Raw genomic sequence first — 26,920 nt, forward strand, 5'->3', positions numbered from 1 at the left:
ACACAACATGTTGATTTTCCCACCCACTCTGGTGGTCATATATTGAATCTGATCTGTACTTCTGGACTATCTGTTGCCAACATTTACAGCACTGATTTGGGACTCTCTGACCGTAAAGCAGTACTTTTCACTATCTCATTGCCTCTCCGTCCTCTTACCTGTAAACAAGAAATTTCTTACAGAAACCTTAAAAATATCTGTCCCTCTTTCCTTTCTGGATCCATTTCTGATTTTTTTTACTATCTTCACCTATTCTATCAACACTAGATAGTGTTGTTGACCACTATAGCTCAGCCCTTCATTCAGCATTAGATAAAACAGCTCCTTTAAAACATAAGGAGGTTTCCTTTAAGCGTTCAACTCCTTGGTATAACTCAGAATTGTGATTTATGAATGCAGCTGGCCGACGCCGTGAGAGAATGTCACGTAAGTCTGGCCTCACCGTACTCAGTAAAATAAGCAGTGTAAAAAATGCAGTGTTAAATGTTATTCATTCTAAAAGAGTTAAATTGATACCAACAGTGTTAATAAATTTTCTTTTGTAGTGTAGTTGCAGTGGTGCTGCATGGTGCAATTACATTTTTACACTTGAAGTGCAAAAAACCCGCCAAATTCTTTGCCCCTCCCCTTTTAACAATCGTGAAGACGAAAACGCCATTTTATCCACATGCCAGCTGCAAGGTGAGGTCTTTATCTTTCTATACTTAAAAATATATATATTTTAAGTACTCACTAAATACTTTGTTAGGAGTGAAGATGCTTGTCAAAGTTAAGTTCAGAAGTGAACAGAAGTATGTGAAAGTTTCTCACAGCGATTTGAAACTTTCCGATTTTCTGGATGAAGGTAATTGCATTTGTAATTATATAAAAAAATAAGCATTAAGCTGACAATGTCGGTGGCGTTTGCCACTCAATTGAATCTTATTTTGGTTCGTTTACAGCCTTCGTGAAGTTCGGCATCAGTGTCTCCAATAGGCCCGAGGCCAGGCTTTATGATGAGTCTGGCACTGAAATAGACGAAGACGTCTTTGAGGACATTCTGAAGCAACCAAATTTGGGCGTTTTCCAGATACTATTGCCAGATTCTTCAAATGGTAATGTATATCGTCAAAATGTACGTAGTTGAGCATTGGCAAGTGACGTGGTTGTTTGTGCTTTGAAAATGTCCGGGGAGTATCAAAATATCATGCCTTAAGGCATAATTAAACTTAATTAAAATGTATTTGCATATTGACTGTGATTGGGAAGTCAAATATTAAGTTTATTTTGTAAATTAATTTGTATAAAGGTTGAGCTGCACTGCTTTTCCATCATTTGTGTCACGGGGCGGTGCGGAACTCCATCCAGAGTTGGAGGGAGCGTGGTCGGAGAGCGGAGAGCGAGGTCGGCTCAAATGTCAGGCGGTGAAACTTCAGAGCAAAAAACAAAGGCGGAAGACGTAGTCAAAAGGGAGAGCGGAGATTCGAGAACCGGCAGATCAAAGAGCGAGACGTTAAGTCCGAGGCAAAACGAGAAACAAAGCGAGCTTGGCAGCGTGAAATCATAAGGAAAAACAAGCGTAAGAAAATCGAGGCCGAAACATACAATAAATAATCCAGCAGTTAGAGCCACGCACAGCGTGTGCTTAAATGCTGGATTAATCACGAGGAAATGAGAAACCGGTGAGCAGACGGGGCGGAAATGGAGGTGTGAGAAATGCACATGACGGGCTAGGGAAAACATGAGCACGTGAAGAGAAGTGACAGCGTGGGGAAAAAGACGGCAGACAGGGTGTGAATCATGACAGTTTATTTATTAAGCACGCGCATCTAGTGTCTTTTGCGTGAGCGCTGGACCAAAGCCACTTGATGGGATTAGCACAACGGCTAATGGCATGACTTGACAGGGAATTAAATAGCTCGAGATGCACCAAATGAACGGCCAAAAATCGCAATCGGACGATTTTTCGACCTGCCTCATATCTTGTCGATCCTTGTTGACAGGCATGCAATCCGCTTGTTAAGTGTGACTTAATATACAACTTTTACCACGCGTCTGGGTCTAAGATCACACCCATGCACACATTTACAGCCATGTGTAAACATGTTTTTTAGGAAACACAATTCATACAACGTTGCGATCGCAAACGGGTATTTAATTTTGTAAATTTAAAAAAGTTTGTTAGCAGTACCAAGGTTTAACAGTTGTTTGTCAAATTAACAGTCAAATTAACTCGACTAAAACTAAGGTTTTTTTAATTCTTGGTCAACAGAATTGACCCATGTTCCTCCAGTGCCAAGTGAAGAAAGCTCAGCTGAGATTTCAAGCAATGAATCTGATGACACCATTCTTCTAAGTGATGACAGCCCTACAAGAAAGAGGAGAGCTGAAGATGAAGCAGGAATTGTGAGTGTGTGTCTGTGCCTTGGATGTTATTCAGTAAAAATTTAGAATTTAGTCACTTATTTTTTTAAATTATGTTTTAAAGAAATTAAAATTTTGAAGAAAGTGCCTTTCTGATTTCTGACAATATCACACTGTGTCATTTGTGTTAATGCATGAAACTAAAGTGCAAAAGTTAAGTCGAGTTTACCAAATTCATGTGTTGGAGATTTGATCCAGGTGCAGAATCACAATGTGACTACACAATCATGTTCACAGAATGTTTTCTGACATGGGTTGTTTATTGTGCTTTGTAACTTTGCAGATGGTCAAAAATTCTGCAGACTAAACCTGGTGGGGATGGAATCATCAGAGAGTACAACAAAACCAAATGCTTGTCTGACAGCAACAGGAGAAAGATGGTCAATATTCTTACTGCAGATATGACTGAAAAGCACAGGTAACTTGTATTTTAAGTATTCTTTATTCCAGTGGTCATGATTTCCTAGCCCAAAGCAAAATTTGTTAAAGGACATGATTTTTAAAAGATCATTAAGGTCATTAAAAGGTTAATTCAATGAAAATGCTAATTCTTTCATTAATTACTCAACTCTGTGTCATTCCACAGAGTAAGATCTTTCTCATGTTCAGAAAACAAATGAACATATTTGTGATAAAGTCACCCTCATAGACAGGAAAAACAACTGCCACTTCAAGGCCAAGAATGACTATAATGGTTCTTATAGAGCAAGAAAAGTAGTTTGTGCAAAAAATAACAATATTAATAGTCTGTTTTTACACACACTAAGGATTTAAAGTTTCATGAAGTTTAGGTTGAACCACTATAGCCACATGGAATATTATCACAATGGTTATACTACATTACATGGGTCATGCAAGACACGGATCTTGAAAGTTGTAGTCACGTTTCTGTTTATAGGGGTTTAGAAAGCTCTTGGATGCAATCAAAATTTATAAAGATCTTCCAGGTGTGGAAAAATACAAAACTGAATTTTTGGTGAACGAGCACTTTTACAAAGGTGTCAGGACAAAATTTAATGTGACATTTCTTCTGTAGCAAATGCCTGTGACACTCAAATTCTCATCTTGTTGATGCAATTTTATAAAGTGTAATGTGTTAACTGCTGGGAAAAGTGAATTTTAAAAGTTAATAACATTTAATTATTTACATTTCAATTCATATATGATTGTTTCTCTATAATATTACAGCTCATCTCCACCCAAACAAGTAAGAGAACTGTATGCTCAAGGAATCATTGCCATGTTTCCATATCTTAGGGATCCATATGCAAAGCTTGGATATGTAAGTCAATTAATTAAATTAGTTAAATAATTATGTGGTAGATGGATGTCTTGTTTTACTTTAAACATTTTTTTAAGGAACATTATTATGACCCTCAAAGTGGACAAGGGTACTTGTCATGGAAAATTAAGAACATTCAGAGGAACAGTGCACCATTAGAGAAACGTAGATGTGTCCCCAGTCTTTTAGTGGTGGCCCATCTGCTCAGAGAGAAGCTTCATCCAGCACAGAAGTTATCCTAACCGAAGAACAGTATATGGAAGCTGTTTCTCTTATGATGCATACTTCAGAGGAGGCGACAGTAAAGGTCAAGATGAGGGAGACATTTCAGTATCGTCGCAAGATAATTCATGACCCAAGCAGATGCACTGATGTGCTAACTGAATTTCCACGTTATTTGGATATCAAGGGCCTGGTAAGAACATTTGAGTTATTAATGTGATTTAGATTATTTTTCTGTGAAATAAGGACAATAGAGGATATCTGTGGGGATTTAAAGTTTGACTATTTATTGTAAAGATAATAAATTTGCACTTAGTTGCTTTTTTTCTGCTTTGGTGGGTTTTACCGATTGAGTTGGATTTTGCTTGTCTTTTGGTAAAAACAGCAGCTAAATTTTTAGAGAGGTGGCCAACTACATTCATGCAGAAAGTCATTCACCAGAGCAAGGGGCTTAACTCCTCCCAAGAACTTCAGGACCTGATTCACTGTGCAGAATCAGCTGTGGACACTGAATCAGATGAAGATGGTAAGCTGTTTTTTAACAAGTTAATAACATATTTATGTACCTTACTAATTGTTTATTCCCCCCTAAAATAACCATATCTCTTAGGATGGGGTAGTGGTCTTGCTTTGATTCTTCTTTTACTTCACCTAATTCCTCCATCAGCACAAGGTCGCAAGAGACCTGGGAAAATGTCGGCATCTCAAGCTGAGAAATACATTGTGATCTTCAAAAAGGTAAATTTGGCATTTTCTGTATGACCTGTCTGCTTCAACTTCAACCCAGTTGTATTCATTGTAAAACTAATGTAGAAACAAGCAATTGGAGCGTTGTTAAGGATTGTCTTTTGTTTTATTTTTAGGCAGGGACTAACATACAGGAACATCTTGATTCAATTAAGGAGAGCACCCAGCCCTACCTGCTTGCTGTCGGGACAAAGAAAAGCAGCATTCATGGATACTACATCATCCTCGACAAAAAAGCCATACCATGCAAGTCAGTGAGTGGTCTTTCTGCCTTTGATGAACTGTTCAAAGCCCACTTTGTGTTTGGTGCCTCGTACAATAAGGTGCTTCACAACATGTACACCTTCATACAAACAACCTTCAATAATGACAGAATAGTGCTTGGACCAGGAAAGACGGTTTCTCTCTGTGACTTAAGTGAAAATGACCAAATTGCGTCCAAGTTGAATATTCCTCCTCAAACAGATGTTCTCTCAGTTAAATGGGTGAAGCATAATGGAACTGAATACCTTTCTGGTTTAATTATTTGTGGTGAAGTAGACATTGATTTGCCAGTGTTTTATAAAATCAAAGATATTGTTGTTAGAAATGAATTTGTGGTACTGGTTGCATCACCGCTCAAAACTGTTTGCTTTGATGATCATCGTTATGCCTACAGAATTGAACCAAGACACTGTGAATCCTTGAAAGTGTTCAATGTCACTGAACTAATTTATTACAAACCTTTTGATATGCAAATGTCTTATGGGTCTGATAATTTCTTTTGGTTTGTTGTACCTTACTGCAGTCTTGTTAACACTTAGCTGTCAATGCAGGTTTTATTTCAAAATTTATGTTTTTATATTTTATCATTTTATATGTAATTTTATGACATGGAACTGTACATGTTTTAAATTAGCCACTTTGCCCATTTTGTAAATAAACATTTGAATGTTTACATCTGTGTAAAGAATTTTTTTAAATATTAGAATGTATTTGTTAATACATATTTTGCACCAAATAAGAACACTATGAATAACACTTAACAGAGTAATCTAAGTAAAAAAATAACACCAGAGGTGTTACTTGCCCCACAGTGTTAAACTTATAGTACAATAACAAGTGTAAATAAATACTCTCTCAGTGTTGTTTTTTAACACTTTATGGTGCTTTATTTACACTATAAGTTCTACACTACAGTCAGTGTTATTTTTACTCTCGATGGATTGGGACCATATGTGCTCCAAAGAAGTGTTAAAAATAACTCTTTAAGTGTTATGTTAACACTGCTTATTTTACAGTGTACACATCCAGGCTTTCTCTGACCTTCAAAGAGCTGACAGAGAAGTGCTAACTGCTGCCAAGAACACCCATTATGGCAGAATAATAGAAAGTGGCCACGATAACTCAAGGGTTTTGTTTTCTGTAGTTAATAAACTAATCAAACCTGCATCTGGCCCAACTACCTTTTCTACTGAAGTCTGTGAGGAATTCCTTCACTTTTTCCGTAACAAAATTAAAGATCTAAATAATTCAACTAAAATAATTACATCATCTGTTTATATCTCTCCCTGTTTTCCCACTCCATCCAGCTCCTTCTCTAAGTTCTTACCAGTCACATTTGCATTTGTTAATAACCTGCTTTGTAAAATGAGGCAGACTACTTGTGTACTGGACTCCATTCCCAGCACACTCCTGCTTTTATGCCATAATCTAGACTGTTACAACAATAATAAACTCATCCCTAAACACTGGCTTTGTGCCGCTCACTTTTAAAATCGCTTCTGTAACCCCAATGTTAAAAAAGTTTGGTCTTGATACTGACAATCTTAACAACCCACTTACCTTTTCTATCAAAAGTTCTTGAGCGTGTTATAGCCTCTCAACTCACCAATTACTGAACCTCTAATAATTTGATGGAACCCTTTCAGTCTGGTTTCAGGGCACAGCACAGCTGTGAAACTGCTCTGCTACAGGTAACCAATGATTTGCCTATGGCAGCAGACTCTGGACAAACCAGCATATTAATTCTGTTAGACCTCAGTGCAGCATTTGACACTGTCAGACATGACATTCTACTGTCCAGAATGGAGAACATGCTGGGTATTTCTGGCACTGCCCTCCAGTGGTTCAAGTCCAATCAGACTGATAGGCAAGAGTTTGTTAGTCTTGGCAACAGCAGGTCCAGCTCAGCACCAGTCACACAAGGAGTTCCTCAGGGCTCTGTCCTCGGCCCTCTTGTCTTCTGTATTTATATGCTTCCCCTTGGCCATATTATTCGTAGATTTGGACTGGGTTATCTCACTGTATTTCAATGTTTAGAGGGGAACTTCATCTGAGCTTTCTCAGCTAACAACCTGCCTCAGTGAAATGAATACCTGGATGGAGCAGAACTCTTTAAAATTAAATTGCAACAACACTGAACTCCTGCAAATTGGGACTAAAGTGAAACTTAATAAAATGAGCTCCTTCCCAGTTAAATTTTGGTGGTGATCTAATCAGACCTGCCTCTACTGCAAAGAATCTTGGTGTCATTTTTGATTCCTCCCTTTCTTATTCCGCCCACATAAATCACATTAATAAACTTTCCTACTTCTCTACGTAACATATCCTGTGTTCGCTCCTTCCTCTCCTTCTCTAATGCTGAGAAACTTGTCCATGCTTTTATCACATCCCGCATCGATTATTGTAATTCCCTACTGGCAGGTGCCCTTTCTAATCTTATATGACAGCCCCAGCTTATTCAAATCTCAGCTGCAAGAGACCTTACTCGAACCAACAGCAGCGAGCACATCACACCCATCCTGCTCTGCCTTCACTGGCTCCTCTGTGTCTTACAGAATTGAATATAAAATTCTACTAATAACCTACAAAGCCTTGAACGACCTTGAGCCAAACTACATCAGTGACCTTCTCCATCATTATGTGCCTGTCGGACCACTAAGGTCATCTGATTCTGGCAATCTTGTTGTGCCCCACATTAACTTGCACTCTATGGGTGACAGGGCCTTCAACTGTATAGCGCCCAGACTCTGGAATGACCTACCGAAATTAATCAGGTCAGCTGACTCCATGAATTCTTTTAAAAAACAACTCAAAACTCATCTGTTCAGGAAGGCTTTTAGCTCTGCCTGACTTTATTAACCTTCTCTCAGTTTACCTCTCTGTTAAGATGCTCAAGTAACCTGTATGAGTGTGTGCTATACCATCAACTATGTTGTCCGTTAGGCTTCCTTCTCTGAATTTACTATCTTACTCTTCTTTATCTGGTTTGTACAATGCTATATACCTGTATTTTCTGCCGTTCTTTCTTAAATTCTGTGATGTGCCTTGAGCATGGGAAAGGTGCTATATAAATAAAATGTATTATTAAATATTGTCTGGGGTGTTGTAGCACAGGTTGTACTCTGCAGTTTCTACTCTTGAATAAATCTACCATACAATAGATCAGAGTCATTATGTATGAGAAGCAGGAAAAGGAGACCTTCAACACACATTTATACAGTATAAACAAAGGGCTTTGACATTGTTCCTCTGACGTGATTCATCTTGATTACAGCTTTTTTGGAGGAGAATAATCAAAAGTATTTTTATAGAGGTATGTAGACATTTGATTTCCAGTCTATGTTGCAAAAAAAAAAAAAAAATGTTGGCCTAGGTCTTTGATTGCAATTGCTTTAAAATCAGTGCATATAAATATTTAAAAAGCAGGTCCCTACAATATTTATCTTAATACAGAAAAAAAAGAGAAGAAGTCCAGAAATAAAAATATTATGCATAAAGCAGTCATTAACCCTTTGAAAAAAATTGCCTATAGTAGATATTTTCATTAACAATATGCAAGCTGTTATGGAAAAGAAAAATATGTCTTACTTGCATGAAATATGTGAAATTAGTAACATTGTGGAAAATAGAAAAAAAAAAACAAAATCAAACTTTCAGTTGTTAAGAAATATCCATTTAAAGGATCAGCAAAGGAAACCGATTTTCCTAGCTTTCTTTTCCATTATTTTGGCAGGATTGTACTTGTTAGAGTGGCACAGTGCTTAGCATTAATGTCTGACTGTTCCAAGAGATTGGTGTCAAATCCTAGCTTTATCATTGGGTGTGGAACTTAAATGTTCTGCTTGTGTCTACCTGGAGGTTTTCTTATTTTCTCTGCCTAAAGCACTTCACAAATAGTACAAAGGGTACAAACTAGTATCAAATGTAAAACGCCAAAGGAAAGATAAACACAGCATACAGAATTCTGTGAATCTGAGTAAGAAAAAATAAACAGAAATAAAAATCTAAAATGAAAAATACTGAGAGACCATGAACAAATAATCCATTATATATACAGTACATTACTAAAGTATAAAATAAAGAGATGGTAAACAAAACCCTGTTGTCTCCCTGCCTAAACATTCTTGCCTTCTTGCATCCCATCTGATTGGGTCAGTTTGTTCGGGTTGGAAACACAGTACCACACCAACGCTTCTCTCTGCAACGTAGAGGTTGCCTTTAGGATTGCCACAGTGTTTCTCAACCATTCGGTCCAGTGGTAGCTTGAGAGTTGCTACTGTTTATAATGGTAATGGGTTGTGGTTTGTCACCACTCCAACGATTGTGCTAGATCCCCAACTGTGGCGATCATGCTTGAATCACCAAGGGGGACCCCACCTTCCTGCTCTGACATTCATGCCCTTGGTTGGTGGTAAAGACATGTATATGGGAAAAACTGCATCGCAACACCAGAAAGGTTGAGAAACACTGCTCCAGAATACCCATCACATAAAAATAAGTAAAAATGTCCCAGACAAAAAAAGTTTGAAATTGGTCAGTAATTTTTAAACAACATTTGGATGTAAGTTTCAATTTATTAAAGTATTTCAATGTAATTTTATAAAAATACAATGTAATTTTATAAAAAATATATTAATCATCTTATGTCAAGTGGGAATTAGGCCTGTTGGACAGATATTAGGTATCATTTTAGAAATGAAACATAGCATTTCCTGCTCAATCAGTAATTTAATTAATAACATTTATTATGCTGTGATGCAGTGTAACTTTATGTGGAAATTGACAACTCACTCTGCAATTTTATAAATTTGTTTATCCAAATTAATCCTTCAAATTGTTGATGGTAATATTATGCATATATGGTATAAAAATCTCAATCTTTTTATCATGATATCTTCATTTGTTTCTATATTACACAAATTCCACATATATAGTGCATTTTAAAAACATTATTGTTAGAAAACATTGAATCAAAGCTTACAAATAAAACGAAAAGGATTCTTTAATGTGAATGTGAAAAACCAACCTCTGCAAAGTGGTCTAAATTAATTACAAAATTAAACACAAAATAACTGTTTGCCCCTTCAAGTCAATGCTAGACAGATGCAGCTTTTTCAGTCTTGAGTCTCAGTGCAATTTTCATTCTTTTTTGCAAAAGTGCTCAAGTTCTGCTAGTTTGCTTAGGGATTATGAGTGAACAACCTTTTTTAAGTGTAGCCACAGAGTCTTAACTGGATTGAGATTTAGACTCTGACTCGGCCACTTCAGGACATTAGCATATTGTTTTCAAGCAATTTCTCTGTAACTTTGGTTTTATTCTTGAAGTCGTCTTGCTGGAAAATGCTTCTTCTCCTATAGACTGCATCAGTTTTTCCTCCAGGATTTCCCTGTAGTTTGTTGCATTCATTTTAACTTCTACCCTTAACAAGTCATTCTATGCTTGCTTCTAAGAAGCATCCCCATGGCATGATGCTGCCATCACCAGGACGGGGATCATGTGTTTTTGATTTTGGCCACCAGGACGGGGATGATGTGTTTTTGATTTTGGCTTGCACCAAACAGCTCAATTTTGGATTACTTGGACCATATAACTTTCCTCCAGCAGGTTTCAGATTTTCCCATGTGCCTCCTGGCAAACTCCAGTTGAGATGTCAATTGTTTTTTTTGTTTTAATATAAACAGTGGCTTACTTTTTGCCTCTGTCCAATAAAGAAGCATCTTGTTGAGCAGTATGCAGACAGTCACTCCTATCTCAGCCTTCAAAGTTATCATAGTTCTCTTGGTGGCATCCTTTATTTGTATCCATCTTGCACAATTACTCAGTTTCTATGGACGGCCTGATCTAGACAGATTTATAGCTCTTCATGTTTCTTAATGAATGATTTAACTGGACTCAAAGGGATATTCAGTGACTTGGTTATTTTCTTATATCCATCCCAACTTGTGCTTTATTAAATCACATTTTCACAGTGTTGTTCAGAGTGTTCTTTTTTTTTTGTCTTCATTGTGCAAGTTAGGCCACGATACTCACTCACCACAAGCTAGCCCTTCCAGATAAAGTACATTTGGACTACAATCACCTGAACCCCCTTAACTACAGACAAGTGATCTCCATTAACTAATTATATGACTTCTAAAACCAATTGGCTGCACCAATTAAATAAGGTGGATCATATTACTGGGGTGAATACTACTGTGATCAGCTATTATGTGTTTTAAATGTGTAATTTAGACCACTTTGTAGAAATCGGTTTTCACATTCACGTTAAAAACATCAGTGTCAAAAAAAGACCAAATTAAACCCACTGTGATTCAATGTTGTATAACAATAAAATGTGAAAACTTCAAAGGGGGTAATTAAATGTTAAACAAAACCAACAACTGTTAGCATGGTTCCACAAAGTTCCTAGTGTTTATTGTAAATGTAACACATTTTCTTATCTAATAGCCAACTGCAGCTGGTTCTTGACTAATTGAGGGAATGAGTGCACATCATTGTTAACTAGAAAAGCAAACACAAAATGCTTTTATTAGAAAGTCAGAAGCACTGATTGAAAGTGTCTTTTGTGAACTAATTGAAGTGACTTGCTTCTAGTTTTATGTGCCCTGTAAATTGAATAGATCATCCTGAAAGTTGCAGTTTTATTTCTTTTGGAACAAGACAGCAGAATAATGAAGTTTTCAAAGCACAGTTCACAAATCCTATTCAGAAACCCCAAACTACTAATCAATCCCACGTATAAATCAAATGCACAGTCTACATTTGTGACAAGTTTATCAATAAAAACTTCAGCTCCAAATGTCTCTCTACCAGATGCAGTAAGCTGAAAATTGGGCTCTGTACTAAAATATTCTGCCACTTTGGGAATTTGTTTTAACACATCCGCATTTTTTTTTAGTTAGTAAAGTAAAGTAAAGTGAGCCTATTTCAGAATCAGCACTCATATTCACTTCACTTCATTTTCACAGTCTGTTTTTACTCTTTGTATAGACAGCAGGACACATCTTTACTTGTTTGAGAAGTATTTCTATACATTCTGCCCATTTCCTCAAAGCCCAGTAGTTTAATATTTACAGAGACTATATTAAAAGTACTGTAGTGGTTTTGAGAAATATTATAATTTAGCATCTTGAAGTAATCATTTGCTACATTTGAAAATATGGGAGCCCAAGGCTTTCACCCTAGTACGCATGTTCATTAATACATTACCAGTTATATTATAGAAAATCTTCTTTAACTGAAGATCTCTTTAATGAAGACTGTTACATTTGGCTTGCTCATGAAACTTGATTACAAGTAACTGCCATATCAAATTGACTGAAGGAAACAGTGATTAGTTGGAAGGGTCTGCAGTATTTACTAATGAAGTGATACTGCTTAACTAGGAATGAGTAAGGGTGGAAACATGCACATTATATTTTGATAATAAGTCTGCTAGACTATTGATCAGTTCTACTGGCATGCTGAGAGCTATTATACATATCCTTTGTAAAATCCCTTTCCTCATGATAACAAATGACATCACACATACCTCACATCATATATCATTTTAGTTTTGCAAAATAGGTTTGTCAGATTATTTTCAGTTTAATAGAACTAGAGTACAGTTTACAATCTAATGGAAACGTATGCCTTGTTTAATTGACTCTAACTATAAACACTTACTGTGACAGGTGATATTATGAAAATCCCTGCAAATACAAGCTTATATGTGTATTTTTTTCATCTACCAAGAAGTTGTTGACAATACTGTAATGGGGAGCAAAGGGTTAATCTGAGCTGGCACAAATAAACATCAGCTAATTAGTTTACCGTGTGAAATGCAAACAGAATTACCCATACTCTATATTTTACAGTAGCTCTTTTTATCAATACTTCAAAAGATAAAGTGACTGCACCAAGCTTTCTGCCAGCTCAGCTATAACTGACATTTCATCTTCTAAAGAATTGAAAAAAAGAGTAAATAAATCCTAATCCCACACTTACATTCTACAGTTCCACACTACAAGATACTAATCTGACTATTCAAAAAGAAAATCAATTAGAAGACACATTTAAATATGTTCTGAGATTATTATAAAAATGTGTATATTCTTGGTTTAAAAATATTTTCATAAAAATCATAATTAATTAGATATAATTTATGTATCCATTTTACTACAGTAAATCCTTGCCAGGACTGCCATTATAATTTTTGGTTGTTATGCTGGTTTTTAAAATACTAAGCAGGTGCTGATTAAGTAAAAAAATGAAACCATCTCATCTCGAGTCACATTTGGTCATAATTCACTTAAAAATAAAAAAAGGGACCGATTAATTTCAACAGATGATTAATGGTTTATCAATGTTATTTTTTCAAGTGAATCATTGTAACAAAGAACGCAGGAATCACATCCAGAAATCATTTCATAAGATGCCATATAAGAGGTTGGTTATCAAAGTAAAATAAGTGGGAGTTCAGGGTGTTGTGTGTAGAGGAGTACTAAATTGGCTCAGAAACATAGGAAGCAGAGGGTTATGGTCCTAGGAACCCTATCAGAAATTGGCTAATGTTAAGAGAGGTGTTCCACAGGTATCAATGTTAGGGCTGCTGGTATTTTGAATATATATATAAATTGTTTGGATAGGTATATAAATATGAAGCTGGCTAAGTTTGCAGATGTTTCCCAGCTAGGTAGTGTTGGAGATAATCTAGAATCCATTGAATCATTACCATGGGACTTGCACTGCATAAAGGTTTGGGCAGATTTGTGGCAGATGAAATTTAATGTAAGTAAGCAAAGTATGACAAGCATGAAGTAAAAATGTTAGGTTTGAAATGGGAGGTCTGAAAATTGAAAGTACACCTTATTAGAAGAATTTAGGAGTAATAGTGGACTTGACAGTATCAACTGCCAGACAGTGTTCAGAAGCCATTAAGAAGGTTATCAGAATATTAGTTTATATAGCACAATGTATCGAGTACAAGTGCAAGGAGGTTATACTGAAGCTTTATAATGGACTGGTGAAGCCTCCTCTGGAGTACTGTGAGCAGTTTTGGTCTCCTGGTTACAAAAAAGACACAGCAGCACTTGAAAAAGTCCAGAGATGAGTGACTAGGCTGATTCCAGGGCTTCAGGGAATAAAGTATGAGGAAAGAGTTGAGTATTTCCAGTTTAAGCAAAAGAAGGTTAAGACGAGACATGATTGAAGTGTTTAAAATTATGAAAGAAAGTAGAACAGTGGATCGAGAGTGTTATTTTAAAATGAGTTCATCAAGAATACGGGGATACAGATGGAAACTTGTTAAAGGTAAATTTTGCACAAACATTAGGTGATTTGTGAGAGCCATAGACACATGGAATAAGCTACCAAGTAGTGTGGTAGACAATAGGACAATAGGGACTTTCAAAGCCAGTGTCAATGCTATACTGGAAGAATTAAGGGGCAAGCTTTGTTAGGCTGAATAGCCTGTTCTCGTATAGACTATTTTAATTTTCTAATGTATTTAAGTGAGAACCAGAACTCAATGCAGTTGATGAAGCAAGAATAATTTAAAAGCACAGGTAGGGGAATGTGGAACCATAAAATGGTTTTGTTTGTGCAGTCAGAAGGATTGTGCTGCAGGAAAAACTAACAAATAGTTGCAGAATCATTCACTAAACTTTAATATAGTGTCTTTAACTATCTATACCATTTCAAGGAACTTTACAGATCTAGATTGCATCATAGGTTCTCAGGATGGGCTCAAGTTCTATACATATTAGCACCAGGAAACGTATGTTCAGAAAATAGATGGATGCTTATAAACAAATACTGTGAATGTGAGAATATTAAGCCAATAGCCATTAATAGTCATTTTAATTGGGGAATACAAGTCTTGACAGGCCAGCAACACATTTGCCTAATAGACTAAGAACTCGTGTAAATACCAAGACTAGTTTAATTTAAAATTTTACTTTGTAAATATTTACAGCTGAAGTGTCTGGAGTTTGCATGCATTCTGCATGCCCAGTACCCTCTAACATCTGAAAGACATACATTGTACTCATTGCCAATTCTACATTAATGAAAACGGTGATGACTTTGCTGTATATATAGTACAAGAGTGTAATGGTCTGGCATCTGACCCTGGAAAGGTTTCTGACTTTTGGTTCTCCAAGATTCCATACTGTACTAAACATGTTAGATAGGGGGGAAATAAAGTAAAAATGTATTAACTAATCACTTGGAAAGTAAATTATTTTAGTACTCTCGTGATAATTTAAAGTACAAACAGATTTTGTGCATGACTCTCTGAAGAGTTTAAAGCTATTTTAGGAAATCTGAACACAAATTAACACCAGAGTATTATTTTACAAGCTACTTTATGCTATTGTACAATCATTTGGTCTATTGCTTTAACTGAAATGGCCTTTTTCCTATTTTTCTTACTTTTACCTAGGGTGTCATCGGCCTAAATCATTAGTTCATTTCAATCTGAATGGTACTTTGAATGATTTAGTCAGTAGAGCTCTTTACAAAGATTAAATTAGATAGCCACTAAAAAGAAAAGGGTTGGGCAATTTGAACTACTTCTAGCATATGAACACCCAAAGAGAAATAAAAGCAGTATCATACAAGACTCTCATTAAAGAAAAATACAGAATTAAAATACATTTTATCATTTGGAGATACGATTTTAAAGTCTCAAAGGAAAATGGATGGCTTGCCACTCTCCTCTGCTTCTTACTGTAGCATCATAGTGGACTTCTCAGTGCGTTCTGAGAATAAGAAGTGGCCTGCAATGAAAACAGCAATAACAAAATGAAGAGGAAAGCTGATCATGAAAAGACAATATGCACTGTTTTGTATATTCTATTAAGATACCTTTTTTCAGTGCCCTGGAATTGAATTTGAGTTTAGTTTCCCGCTTTATTTTTTTTATCTCACTGTTAATTAATATATTTCCTTTTAGAACATTGCAATAATCTAGACAAGAACAGGCCATTCAGCCTAAAAAAGCTTGCCAGTCCTATTCACTAAATTCTTCTAGAGAAACATTTAGTCGAGTTTTGAAAGTCCCTAAAGTCTTACTGTCTACTACACTACTAGTGTATTCCGAGTGTCTATGGTTCTCTGTGTAAAGAAAAAGTTCCTAATGTTTGTGAGAAATTTACACTTAACAAGTTTCCAACTGTGTCCCCATGTTCTTGATCAACTCATTTTAAAATAACAATCTCAATCCTCTGTACTAATTCCCTTTATAATTTTAAAAACTTTAATCCTGTCACCTCTTAATCTTTTTTTGCTTAAACTGAAATAGGCTCAGCTCTTTTAATCTTTCTTCATTATTCATCCACTGTAGCCCTGGAATCAGCCTAGTCGCTCTTCCCTGGACCTTTTCTAGCTCTGCTATGTCCTCTTTGTAGACTGGAGACCAAAACTGCACACAATACTCCAGATGAGGCCACACCAGTGCATTAGAAAGCCTGAGCATAACTTCTTTGGACTTGTACACCACACATTGTGTTATATAACCAGACATTCTATTTGCCTTCTGATTGGCTTCTGAACACTATCGGGAAGTTGATAGCTTAGATTCCACTAGGACTCCTAAATCCTTCTCATAAGGTGTGCTCTCGATTTTCAGACCTCCCACTGTTTATTCAGACCTAACATTTGTACTTCCTATGTGTAATACTTTACATTTACTGACATTAAATTTCATCTGTTATACATCTATCCAAGCCTGTATGCTGTCCAGTTCCTTCTGTAATGACTTAACAAATACCAAATTATCTGCCAATCCACCTATCTTGGTATCATCTGCTAACTTAACCAGCTTGTTATTTATATTCCTATCTAAATCACTTTTATATATTAAAAATAGCAGCGGCCCTAGCACTGACCCCTATGGAACACCACTCTTTACACCACTTTAGCTGCATGTTTACTGCTGGGAGGTCTGCAATCTCGTTTACATTACAAAAGATAAAGCCAAATGAGAATAAAAGAGAAAGAGGAGTTAATTGAAGTAGACAATGATTAAAGCAAGCCAACTGCCCAAGTGCAAGAGCTGGATCCTGGAACCTGTTGGAAGGGGAACAAATTATTTTCTAATTGTGGACAATTTTGCCATTGATTTATTTAGCCCTTTCTGATATATAAAATGTAACTTAATTGTTATAAAATTAGGTGGTGTTTATATTGCTGCCCAGTTCCAGTAATTTAGATGATAGGGATTTGTGAATGAATTATATAAGCAAGAGTGTATTGTAAACAATTTCTGAGCTTGAATTTAAATCTGAATCCAAAAATTTTAAATATTTTTTTTAATCCACTTAACAGTAATACATTATTCCAAAGATATGATCAAATCTCTTTCATTCATTAGATCTAAATGCTGTACTTCAACTCAAATATTTTACAATACCATGTGGGCTTTGTTTATTCAATATTTGCTACTATGAAATGAAAATATTTTAGCAATTTCCATTACATGCTAATATTTTAACTTGAGAGAAGCTACATTTACAAAATTGTGAAACTAGTATATCTGAAACTAGCTTCTTATACAAATACAGATCTTTAGCATGCCTGCCATGAGTCAAATAATTTAATGCCTTTTTATAGAACTGTTAGCACTGTGAGCTCCTTTTGATGAGGTAACTAAGGCCACTTCAGGGCAAGCAGCAAGGTAAAATGTGTAATCAAGGCTTTCTCCATTATGTATGGTACATAAGGCCAGATTCTGAACTGTGAGTAGATTGCTCACCTCACATTTGTATCTGTGAGAATAAAGTGTTTCTTTTAAATCTCTGATGTGTACTAAGTTAATAAGCCTGACATTTTAATCACCATTATTAAAGTAACAGCTGCTGTGACAGTATATACTATATATAATTTTTTGAGTAACAACACTAACAAAAAAAAAACCAAATGGAATTTAATATAGTTTAGGTAAAAAAATGGTTTTGTCAGTGTAAATGCTACAATCACATTTTAGAGTTTTTCCCTAAATCATTCAGAACAAAAGTATTAGTAATAATTACTGTGACAAATGAGGCACACACCTTTTAAATGCACCACATTTACACAACATTTCTATTTTAAGTCAAGATTCTCTTTTTCATTTCTTAGACAAGAATAATTCTTGCTTTATTTTATAAATTATACCCAAAACCCAAAGAATTTCTAGTGTAGGGATTTAATAAAGTGTAGAGAAACTAAGAAGAAATGATCCTCTTAATTCTTGACCCACATCATAGAATTCCAATCACATTTTTAAAAGCAAATATCTTTTAGCAGAAATTAAAATAATTATTGTCCCAAAAATAATGTACTAATATGATTAAATGTTTCTTGAATGTAAAAATCTAATTATCACTAAAAATCTTAAATATATGAAGCGGAAATTGCATGGATAAAACAAGCAAGCAATATTCAGGTCACATACAGTTCCATTCTAGGTACTTTCCATATTTGTTAAGATCTTGCTAATCCTTTCTTTAGACTTCTGCCATAATAACTAAGCTACTGTTATTTTATTCGACTGACACTAAATTTTATAGTTAGTTAAGGTTTAGGAGAAAAGGGTAAATGAGATTGTCTTCCGAGTCATGAAATACTTCAGGAAGACAAAAAAATATATATTTGTATTAATCTTTGCTAAAGGTGATCAGATGCAAGTCCATGGCAATCAAGCACCTCAATTCCTGATACCAGTTTAATACCAACTGTTTAACGGCAGATGTGAAAAGGGTTACTGAGAATGTACATAGTGTAAAGTATTGATATAGGTGTGTTTTACATAAGAAATATTTCAAAACCAGACCACAAATACGGCTACTTTTGAGGATTGTTAATGTCAGGAAAACCTCTGTTTCATCTTACATGCATCTGTACATGTCAAGGATTCTTACAAGTTCTCATATTGCCCATCCAACCCAGCATTGTGAAAATGTTCCTCATAGGAGGCAATAGTTCCTGGAGGGTGTAGAGCAGAATGTATTTAGTAAACCAAGAAAATTCCTTATTTGCTCAATTACAGATAGGTTCAGAATACTGACAAAGGTTGGGAGCATGCAGTGAGAGTGTGTTGCAACACCCACCATATAATGAACCAGCTGGATTGTGACCCGAATGCAGCAGATGACACCTCAGCACTGCACTGGAACAATGTGAGGTTTTTTTTTTATATAAAGTGGCTACAGTGCCAATTCTGCACCAACCCTCAAGTTTTCCATGTAAATAGTCTGACCTATTTGTGGGGCTGGATACAATTTAGCATCATGCCCAGGACGAAGCAATTACAGGTTAAGGGCCTTGATCAAAAGCCCAATGGAGTAGAATCACTCACTTCTGCTACTTATGGGATTTGAAACGTCAATTTTCCAATTGCTGACGCAGATCCCTAGCCTCAGAGCCACAACTCCACCACTCTAATGAGAAAGCAAGGTTCCTAATGCCACATACACATACAAGCCTTGTGGTGGGTGATCTACATTGATGGACTGAATGCCAGAGGTCCACATGGCCATCATTGTCTTGAAACGTGAAACCTGAAAACCATGAGGACTGATTTAGATTATTTATGTTAGGTAGAATGCCTAGTGTGGGTTGGACGGTCTCATAGCCTTGGAACCCCTGCAGATTGTTTTTTTTTTTCTCCAGCCCTCAGGAGTTTTTTGTTTGTTTGCTTTTTCTGTCCTCTGTGGCCATCGGACCTTACTTTATTCTTTGTTAATTAGTATTGCCTAATTTTTATATTTTTTCTTTCTTTATCTTGTAAAGCACTTTGAGCTACATCATTTGCATGAAAATATGCTGTATACTAAATACATTTTGTTGTTGTTGTTGGGAGTATATGTGTGTGAAATCTTTATATATAACACGCTACCGTAGCTGTTCGTTTGTCTGTCCAGGATTTTACACCTGTAGCTCGCAAATCATTTGAACTATTGACCTGAAATTTGGTACACATATACTATGTGACGTCTACTACCTGCTTTCAGGGTGATGATTGACCTCCATGGATATTCCAATTTTTATTTTATTGTAGAATCAACTCTTGGCAGCAGGGCAGCAGTGTGAGGCATGCATACGAGCGCCGTTCTCATTACTACTACCTTCGCCATCACTTCCCCTTCCTCTTCATATCTTAAATCATTCTTGAGGCAGATTGAAGACTTAAGTGCCAGCTTAAATGAAAAATTAAGGAAAACGTACTAAGTAATTAAAACACAAAAACGAACTTAATCAGTTTTAAAGCGAAAAGATGCTGTCGGAAGAAGAGAAGAAGCTAGGATGGAGAAAATGAGCTGCTTAGGAAGTAAGCAAGTACATCAACCTCTGAGCAAACAAATGCTAAATCTACAGAGAAAGAGTCTGAAAACTAGGAATGCTCAAGTCAAGTGTATTCATTGCATGTTATCTCGCAGTGCACCATTACTGGTATTATATAATGGATGGAAAGGTAAATGGCCTGTATTTGATATAGCGCCTAACTAGAATTCAAGAACCCCCCTAGGCGCTTTACAACACAACAGTCATTCACCCATTCACACACACATTCATACGCTGGTGATAAGCTACTATGTAGCCACAGCTGCCCTGGGGCACACTGACAGAAGTGAGGCTGCCGAACACTGGCGCCACCAATCCTTCCGACCACCACCAGCAGGCAAGGTAGATAGGATGGATGATAGATTGTGCTTGACATATGGTAAATGCACTGCTGACAGGAGTGGTGGTGTGTTGTTTCTGAATGACTAGAATCTTTCCTGAAGATGACCAAATGCAAGTCCAAGGAAGTCATTCCTGAGAGCAGTCAATACCAGATGTAAAACAACAGATAGGAGACTGGATATTGTGAATGTACACAGTGGAAAGTATTGATACAGGTATTGCAATGGCCTGCGACACAGTTAATGTGGGCCTTGCAGTTCTTAACTGTCATATCCATTTGACCAATTTGTTCCAAACTACCACCTGACCTAAAATGAATTCAGTCTTCACCAAGCTGACCACTGTTTCTGTTACAGACAAATTTATCATTAAATAAATGTTAACATTTTTTATATAACCACACTTTTTCTGAAGGAAACTGGACCAATGCCTCTTATTGCAAATATTGTCTATGAAATAAGAAGACTGCCAGAGATATCAACAGAAAGTGCATTGGGGATGGGCTATTACAGGGTACTACTAGAATGAATGGTAGGGTGGTGGTCCTTTAGGCAATATGGAGATAAATCTGAATTTAATGCCATATCACTATATTTTTTGATGTGGTGTCATTTTTGTTGCTTTGTAAGCAGTGGCTATACTAAACCTTGCCACCTGAATATTATTTCTTTGTGAAGTACTGAAAACTAATAATTTGAACAATTGATAGAGAATGAAGGAAGTAAGTGGTGTCAGCTTTTTGTAAGGAAACCATTCATTGCATAAAAGATAATCTTTTTGAGACTTTTATAACTTCTGGCCTTTACCATTAGGTCATGAGGTTCTCACCATGAAAGTCTTAGATCATCTTTCAGCTACACTTCTATCTCCTATGGATATTTTCTACATGGTCCATTCAGGCTAAGTGAACCAGTGATTTTCAGAAACTGATGACTGAACTCTGATATTACCTTCATTGATTATTGTGATGTTACCATTCCATGCCCTGGTTGAACCAAAGTCAGAATTTGCCCACAGCTCAGTATTGAAAGGCAATATGATGAACCTCAGCAGCAGCGTCAACCAGAGTATTCAATGTAAAAGAACAAACCTTAGTTCGAATACATATGGCAAGATTGTAGGGCCTTCTATTTCAGATAGGTTGATTATTTCAGTGTTTTGAGGAAGTAAAACTAAAGACTTTGATTCCTACACTAATTTTACTCATCCTTAAAATTTCTATCATTTGTAATTTATGATTTTTATTTAAGACATAGATATATCAGCATGCCATTCTACCTAGAGTTTTGTGGCCCTTGCTACTATATGAACTTCACATGTCAACTGTGGAAGCCATGGAGAAGATCAGTAGTTACCTGCAAAGGTGGCTTGGCCTGTCAAGGAGTTTGTGTGTTTGCACTGTCCTACCATCAACATTGTATAATTTCCTTTCTGTGGCCTCACCAAAGAATTTTTGGTGACACATCAAATGAAGCCATACAGTATATGGGACCCCAAACTAATGGCAGGTATCACATATAGTTCTGCACATGTAGAAAGTGGAATGCCGCTTGGGAGCTACAGGTGGAGGAATCATAAGACAGTAGGCACTGGTAGGGATGATGGCTATTTTCCATCCTTCCAGGTGAGCAAGGTCAAAATAAAAGAATGACATCTCCTTCAGGAAGACGTGCGCTCAGGAAGAGGAGGTTTAGGCCATCAAGATGGTGGGATTTGGTCAGCAAAGAGCCTGGACAAGTTGGAAATCTCTGCAGCAAAAGATCACTTGGTCAGATTTCAGGTGAGTGGACTTCAATTGCATCAGTTTTCTGACACAGAGACATGTTGCTAAGCCCGGTAAACCTACACAAATAACTGAAGCTTCCTCCTGTCCACCTCTCTTCAATATATCCTCATCAGCTGCCCAAAAACATTGGCTTTAGGGGATTACCACTGGATTCACAACTAGGTGCTGAAGACAATCACAGAAGTAGTCACTACAGTAATTAACTATAATAAAACCATCCCTTCCCTGAGAGTAGGAGAGAAGCCCCATCAAGTTAAGAGTAGACTTTGGAAAACAATTCAAGTTCCCTGATCACATCGCACAAATGTCATTCTGCCTAGACTTAAATATTTTCTCAGATTTCAGCAAACAGGTGACCTGTGGGAAATAACACTGCTGTGGAAAGAACATATGGAGGCCCACAACAGGAAACTCACTAAATATCAGTAGCCTTTGGAACAGTGTTAAGAGTCAAGTTTGGTGGGCTTGTTGTGTGCCAATCGAGGCAGGCTGTTGAGGGGTTTGTAGGGTACTCAATAAATAAAGCTCTAACAAGCTTGGGAATCAACTTACCCTTACTGTGAAACATCAATAATGATGTGTCCCAGCACACCCGAAAGATATATCTGGTAACCAGTACGCCAAAATCAGGTTTCTAATATTAGCCGATTTTAACTGAAAGTGAATATGGAAATTTAAGACCCGGAGTTATAAATTTATGCATCCTGTTTGTAGCTATGATCATTGCTGTCATGTTTTGATTTAACTGTTAAGTAGTAAATTAATGGTTTCAACGTTGGTCTGATGATAAAACATTTCAGTATTTATGTATGCTTAATACTAATGAATGATATAATTTTTCAAGATATTGCATATTAAAAAAGACACTTAATTTGTCAAAATAGTTTTTTTTTTAATCAACAGAATGTTTTGTACTCTAATAATTTAAAGTCCTTTAAAAGCAAACAGAACACATATACTTTAAGGTAAATGCTGTATTTTGTAACATCTGACTTAGTCAACACAGCAAGAACTAAATTAAGGTAGCATATTTGTTGAGAAATCTCTTTCACTGCACTAAGCATATAACAGGAAAACTTTTTTTTACATTAAATAATTCTATAATAATTTTAGTTTAATTCTAATTTTTACTTTAGCAATGAGAGCAGAAAACTAACTAGTAAGTTCATAAATGTTTATCTTTATCTCATGTAGTTAGATTTGGTGGTATATACATCTTAAAACTTTTTTTTCATCCATTTAAGAATATATTTGCATTTTTATTGGGATCCTTTAAAGCTGTTCAAATGGTAAAGTCAATTTTGGGAAATCTGCCAAATCAGTCAATTGGTATGAGGGCAGCTTTTCTTGAACTCAGTAATTCACATATATTTCTTGCAAACTGCTAAATGACTATTAAATTTGCCCATCTAGGTAAAGAGCTACATTAATCAATAAATCTAGAGCAGTTTAACATATCAAGGATGCATTAATCTAACCATAACTTATGAAGATGAGGAGTGCAATAAAATAAAAAATAGTAACATTTTTATCTCTTTGTGTAAAACAGTAGAAAAGTAATGGATAAGCAGTCATAAATACTGCTGACATAAAATGAAGGTACCTGGATATCAAGTTTGTAGACAAGTTTATTAGTCATTGAGACCTCTTGCTCATAATGTTTAATATGTGCTTTTCAGTACTTTTTAATTGGTTCTCTTTTCTTCTTTTTCATTTAATTACTCAGGCATTTGCTAACACTTAGCTGAAATGCATAATTTTATAATGCAGTACTTATATTTTTTACATACATACTGGACAAACATGCCAGTAACTCTTTTGTTCTCCCAACACACAGGTTTCTCAACTCATTAGACCTTTTCTGTATTGAAAGAAACCCACATCAGTGGTAACTAGTGATTAAACAATGTCAATGTACCTAACTGTAAGATGGTCCCTTTTTCAGAAAGATATATAGCACAATATCTGCACACATCACTGCATTGAGACATTCACATGTAAAATACTTGACAAAAAAGGCTTTAAGAGTATGTCAAAGAATAAGTTGTCCATTTCTCAACTAGCTACTAAAGATATTTTCTGTACTTGCCTTTTCTGGTTATAAAAATGGGATTCTCTGTGGGAAATGTATAATCTTACTATCAGCTTTCCATCAGGTGTCTTATACTGCTTGAATAAGATAGTTGCAACAGGTTATTTCAAACATGTCCAACCTGTTCCATTTTTACCAAATTTCCATTAATCCAAAATCTCCACACTCATCTGCATGTATCTTCTCTATACCATTCCAGTCACTCATCTTGGTTCCAAAGTACTAGGAAAATTTCTTGTTTGGAGATAAGATCAAGAGAACCACTACAAGGATCTCCTTTTCCTACCATTCTGCATCAGAACATCCCAGGAAATATGTCACTTCCTCTTTGCAGTATGATGCGTCTTTCAGTCAACCAGCCGCCTTTTTAGGTCATCAAAGTGAGAAATCGCCCAAGGCAAGTAAAGGTTTTAGCATTCTAACATAAAAGAATCTTGGAAATAATTGGCAAAAGTGGCTGCTCTGGGTGAATGTTAACCTTTGAATAGCAAAGGAAAACATGAAATGGGCAAAAATAAGCTGAGTGAGTAAAGTATAAATGGGTTTTAGTAGCAAGTATGCAACTGGTATATATGCAACCAACAAAATAAGTTTAGATCCAAATTTTGATAAATGGACCAGCAGAAACATAAAAACAAAGATACAGACTAAGGAAACAAATAATAACATAAATCAACAGACAGATAAAGTAATAAATTATGTTGTGCAGAAATTGAAAAAAACAACTTAGAATATAAGCATTTAGTTTGGTATGTCGGGAGGAAGCACAGAATTGCCTGATAATGCCCAGTGGTGGCTGGATGGTTTTTTGGCCTGAAATCCGTACAGATTTTTTTTTCTCCAACTTAACTGAAGTTTTATTTTCTGTCTGCTCTTATTACTGGACCTAATAAACTGACTCACATTTGAAGACTCAAAAAAAGTCTAAATTTATTGACTATTTTTTTCTTAATCTTATATGTTATGTAAGTGTGCATTACTTATATGTTGTATACTCTTCATTATTATTCTAATTTTAATTTGTTCTTTCATTTCTTGTAACTATGTCTTTGGAACACTTTGAGTCACATCCTTTGAATTAAAATGTGCAACAGGAATAACTGCTGTTTGTGATAATGAAAAGAGTTGGCAGAAAAGTTCCCCAGAGGCACCTCTTAGTACACCATTTTAGAATGAATCTTTAGCTAAAAGAGCTCCAAGCAAGCGCCGCCTAAAGGAGATGGAGGGTTTAAATTGATATTTAAGTTTATGAGTTTGCATTTATAAAATTCTGGACACCTTGACTAAAAAAACTATAAAATTAAATTAACTTTTTCCTCATAAATGGTTGTTAAATTTAGTTTGACTTACCGGTTTACCATATTCCTTGGGAAACTGATAGTTCTGTTTATCGTCTAGGTCAGGGTCCCCAACTCTGGTCCTGGAGGACCACCGTAGCTACAGGTTTTCATTCTAACCCTTTTCTTAAATGGTGGCCTGTTTTCCCTGATAATGAACTTCTTTTGAAATAATTTTAGTTGACTTGTTTTTTTTAAAATGTGTCCCCTTGAATTTCTTCATTGTTCCTCTGAATTGCTTCATTTTCTTCCTTAAATGGCACCCAAACAGAAATACAATGTGGAATGAGTGAGCCAACAGGAGACCAACTAAGTCAGGGCCTCAAACTCCAACCAATTTCACTCCAACCAGCTGCTTAATTTAGCACAGGGTCTTGTCGTTAATTAAACCCATTCTTTAATTCCATGGCTTGTGCTGCTCTCATTGTGCAATAGCATACATATTCAAATTTGTTGATTTTTCTCTTTTCTAAGACCACTGTTAAAATGTTTTGGGGACCTGAACAGATTAACATTCCAGAGACCTTCACCTTTATTATCTTTATTTTCAGATATTGTATGATGGGCATAGTTTGCTGGTCGTGTTTTGGCTCATTTTGTATCTCATAATTGTTTGGCTGCTAATTAAGGAAAAAAGAAACAATTAAGGAGTCTGAGTCTTCAAGAGCAAGTCAATTAATTAGTTAATTACAGGACACTAAATAAGAAAATGGTTAGAATGAAAACCTGCAGTCACTATGGTCCTCCAGGACTGGAGTTGGGGAACCCTGGTCTAGGTTATTTAGAATGAAATAAGTAATCAAACATCAAATTAACAAATTCTTAACAAAGACAGAGTCAAGTTGACTGCTGGTTGTGAGACCAGATTATCATGAATGAAAACAAATAAACAATACCATCTTTAAATATTTCCGTCTGTTTCCAAAATATATTTCCTAACATACACTCACTGAGAGGCCACTTTCCACTTAAATGACTGTGGGACATTTAGACTACACAGTAACTTAGAGCTAATAAGACATTTTAAATATACACAACAGGCAGACGAAAGGAATCAAACTATTCCATTAAAAAAGTAATTGGATCTAAAGCTTCCAAATCTGAGGATACCTACCCAAAGAATTAAAAACACCAGTTT

At 35.9% G+C, this 26,920-nt stretch overlaps 1 long non-coding RNA gene across 2 annotated transcripts; it reads left to right on the forward strand.

The window, feature by feature from the left end:
- Positions 1-4,349: 4,349 nt before the first annotated feature.
- On the forward strand, positions 4,350-4,911 carry LOC120543126. Of its 2 annotated transcripts, none has more exons than XR_005636292.1 (3): positions 4,350-4,433; positions 4,575-4,645; positions 4,771-4,911. It is a non-coding gene; the product is annotated as an uncharacterized LOC120543126 (long non-coding RNA). The 2 variants fall into 2 exon arrangements; XR_005636291.1 differs by having other exon boundaries at positions 4,354-4,433; positions 4,518-4,645.
- Positions 4,912-26,920: the final 22,009 nt, after the last annotated feature.

Source organism: Polypterus senegalus, chromosome 13 (assembly GCF_016835505.1).
Source record: "Polypterus senegalus isolate Bchr_013 chromosome 13, ASM1683550v1, whole genome shotgun sequence".
Lineage (NCBI taxonomy): Eukaryota > Metazoa > Chordata > Cladistia > Polypteriformes > Polypteridae > Polypterus > Polypterus senegalus.